The 4,007-nt window shown below is 41.3% G+C and overlaps 1 non-coding gene across 1 annotated transcript; it reads left to right on the top strand.

Annotated features, from left to right (window-relative positions):
* The first annotated feature begins 2,779 nt into the window (after window positions 1-2,779).
* On the top strand, window positions 2,780-2,883 carry LOC130953901 (small nucleolar RNA R71). Its single transcript, XR_009076062.1, has one exon. It is a non-coding gene; the product is annotated as a small nucleolar RNA R71 (small nucleolar RNA).
* The last annotated feature ends 1,124 nt before the right edge of the window (window positions 2,884-4,007 follow it).

Here is a 4,007-nt window from a genome sequence, read left to right as displayed (position 1 = left end):
CTCATACTAACAACTTCACATTCCAGAAAGATTCAACAATTACAGTTTAAACCAGAACAAGCATGCTTTTGTTTGCCTTTTAAAGAATGGTCAAGGAACAACACCACCTTGTGAAATTTCTTGTTTCCTCTTTGTTGCCAGGAAACAATTTGATTTCTCCTTCTTCTCCTAGTTGTTGCTTCATGTTCTGTCTGAGGTCCTTGTTTCCTTTCCTGCAAAGAGTGATGAAGTTTCTTGCTTCTCAAGCACTTGAGTGGTTAGCTCAATTATGTATGGGCAAGTGTCTGAGTCTTAAGTTGGTGTGTGAACACCAAACTTAGTCTCCTACTTACTCCTCTGCTCTTTGAATCCTTGAATTCTCCTTGGAATGAAGTTACTGCTAAGGAATTTAAGCGTTTCTGTGATTGTTTAGAATGGTTGTTTCCTTTCATATAATTCAAAGGTTGTTGTGTTCAGTTAATTTGTATGGTGGAACACCAAACTTAGAGTCACATATTCCCCTTTGAATTATTGATCCACGAATTCATTGTTCGGTGTGAAATACCAAACTTAATTCTTTGCAATGCACAGAAACTACTTCACCCTTTTTATTGAAACAAATAAAAGAAACAGCAAAGGGGTATTACCTCAGGTTGGGTTGCCTCCCAACAAGCGCTTCTTTAACGTCATTAGCTTGACGGTTGTCCCTTGTTAGGGTGGATTGTAGTGCTTGATGTCCTCTCCTCTCACTATGAAAACGTCCCCATTTGATTCCTTCATGATTTCCAAATGTTCCATAGAAAGAACTTTCCTGATTGTGAACACTTGAGGGAGCTGGGAAGGAATGGTTTTGAGGCCAGGTGGGATTGGCAGATAATGACTTGATATCACTTTATCTCCCGGAGAGAAACCTTCAGTGGGAATTTTCTTGTTTCTCCACCCTCTTGGAAATTTCTTTACAATTCTTCCCTCTCTCTTGAGGATTTCTTCATTGACCCTTATGCCAGGAGGATCCTTCTGAGCTGTTTCTATTGATTCTTGTGGCTTTAACTCTTGCAATTCTTGTTTGCCTTCCAAGGACTGTTTCAAAGTTTCAGCTGCTGGGTTGCTTTCCTCCAAACACAGATGGCTACTATCATCCTTAAGTTTTTCAGGTTCTGGTTCAGGCTCAGATGCAGGTTTGAAAACATGGAAAATGAGCTGTTCATCATGTATTCTCAAAATTAGCTCTCCTTGTTCTACATCTATGAGCGCTCTAGCAGTGGCTAGAAATGGCCTTCCCAGAATGATAGGGTGTAGGTAGCTTTCCTCCATGTCCAAAATGACAAAGTCTGTGGGAAAGAAATAATTTCGCACTTTCACCAGCACATTCTCAACTACCCCTTCAGCTTACTTCTGAGTTTTGTCAGCCAGTTGTATGATTACATAAGTGGATCTCACCTCATTCAGTTGTAGCCTCTTCATAAGAGTCAGAGGCATCACATTTATGCTAGCTCCTAGATCACAGAATCCTCTGTCAATTTTAGTTTCCCCTATGATGCAGGGGATATGAAAACTTCCTGGGTCTGTTTTCTTAGAGACCATATCCTTCTTGATGAGTGCACTGCATTCTTTGTTCATTATTACAGTTTGTCCTCCCTTCAAAACTCTTTTCTTGCTCAGCAATTCCTTCAAATACTTGATATGTGTAGGCATCTGCTGGAGGATCTCAAGAAAGGGAATATTGATGTGGAGAGACTTAAATGTCTCTAAGAACCTTGAATATGTTTTCCCTTTTTCACCTCCTCCTAACCTCTGAGGAAATGGTGCTTTTGGTTGGTATGTTCCCAGCATGCCTTCCTTTTGCATTTCCTTGGCTTGCTCAGTTTCACTTTCCTGCTTAGCTTCTTCCACACCTTCTTTCAAGATTTCTGGCTCCTTTTCTGAGGGTCTGATTCCTTCTTCTTCTGAGACTTCCTTCAATATGGTGATGGCATTGCATTCTTCCCATCTCACTCCTTTTTGTTCCCCCTTAGGATTCCTTTCAGTGTCACTAGGGAACACTGCAGTTGACTTGGGGGCCTGTTGAGATAGCTCTCATACTCGAGACTCCATCCACTTGAGTTTTTCACCATGGCTCCTTAAGGTCGATCTCACATCTTCCCTAAAGCTTTTCAACTCATTTATGTCCTGACCCATGTTTGCTAGTATTCCTTCTATCCTGTTTAATTGATCTTGAAATTGTTGGTTCGGATTAGGTTGGGCAGGTTGATTATTTTGGCCATGATATGGTGGTTGGGAGTAAGTGTTTTGTGTGGCTTGGTATGATCTTTGGTTGGAGTTGTAAGGTTTGTGGTTTTGTGGTTGGGTTTGCTGGTTTCCCCACCCAAAGTTTGGGTGGTTTTTCCATCCTGGGTTGTAAGTGTTGGAGTGTGGATCATATGATTGCTTTTGTTGGTTTCCCACATAGTTGGCCTCTTCCCAATCACCTCCTTCAATGCTTACTTCCTCTTGATCTTGTGTGTGTATTGAAGCCACTTGATTTGTGTCTAATTTCCTGGTGAGCTCTGCTAGTTGCTTGGCAAACACCTTGTTTTGGGCTAGAATTGTATCAACATGGTTCAGCTCCATGACTCCCTTAGTGTTGTGCCTTTCTGAAGCATAGTAGTACTCATTCTCAGCCACTGTCTCAATCACTTTAATGGCTTCTTCCACAGTCTTTTTCCTGTTCAATGAACCTCCTGATGAATGGTCTACAGCCTTCCTTGATTCATAAGAGAGTCCATCATAGAAAATATGTAATTGCACCCAGTCATGGAACATGTCTGGTGGGCATCTCCTTGTCAAATCCTTGAACCTCTCCCATGCCTCGTAGAGAGTTTCACCATCTTGTTGTTTAAAAGTCTGAACCTCAGATCGAAGCCTATTGACCTTTTGTGGGGGGTAGAAACGTGCCAGAAACTTGCTTTCCACCTCATCCCAGGTTGTTAGGCTCCCCCTTGGGAATGATTCCAGCCACTTAGCTGCCTTGTCCCTAAGTGAAAATGGGAACAAGAGCAGTTTATAGGCATCTTCCTGGACTCCATTGGACTTCACAGTGTCGCAAATTCTCAGGAATTTTGTGAGATGTTGGTTTGGATCTTCATTAGCACTTCCACCAAATGAACAATGATTCTCCACCAGTGATATTAGCTGTGGTTTGAGTTCAAAATTGTTGGCCTGAATGGGTGGTTTCTGAATGCTGCTACCACAATTCCTAGAGGTTGGGTTTATGTATGAACCAAGAACCCTCCTCTCAGGAATGGCATTGTTTCCATCAGCCCTCTCATGGTTGTGAACTTCTCTATCCATGTTGAGATCTAGAGCTTCCTCAAAATTGTCCTCAGATTCTCCTTCAGATTCTTCTTCTCCCAGTACTCTCTTCCCTCTTGCTTCCCTTCTAAGTCTATGAAGGGTCCTCTCTAGTTCAGTATATGGAGGAGTTGATATCTCTCCTCTCCTACCTGTCATACAAGAACACACCACAAGCAACAAACAAGTGGAATACTCTTGGTTAATGGGAGAGTATGGTTAGAACAGTTGAGGAATTAATTTAAATAGTTAGTGGGTCAGTATGCTAACAAGTGAATAAGCAAAGAAAACAAATTAAAATTTGCAGAAATTAGCAGTAATAAACTGAAACAAAAACTATTAACAAAGAAAAGAAAAATTGCTCAATCTAGTTAACTTCCAATTGGAGAATTGTCAATCGAAAACCAATCCCCGGCAACGGCGCCATAAACTTGATGTGCATAAACTTGATATGCTACGATTTAGGAAATTGCACGATCGGCAAAATTCCTTCCGGCAAGTGCACCGGTTATCGTCAAGTAAAAACTCACAATAGACTGAGGTCGAATCCCACAAGGATTGGTTGAATGAGCAATTCGGATTAGAAGTGTGTTCTAGTTGAGCGGATCAAGATTTAGATGAGAATTGCGGAATCTTAAATTGCATGAATTAAAGAGCGAGAAGTTAAAGTGCGAGAAAGTAAATTGCTGAAATTAAAA

Source organism: Arachis stenosperma, chromosome 9 (genome assembly GCF_014773155.1).
Source record: "Arachis stenosperma cultivar V10309 chromosome 9, arast.V10309.gnm1.PFL2, whole genome shotgun sequence".
Classification (NCBI taxonomy): Eukaryota; Viridiplantae; Streptophyta; class Magnoliopsida; order Fabales; family Fabaceae; genus Arachis; species Arachis stenosperma.
Note: the sequence above shows the minus strand (reverse complement) of the source record. Positions and strands in the feature narration are given on the sequence as shown.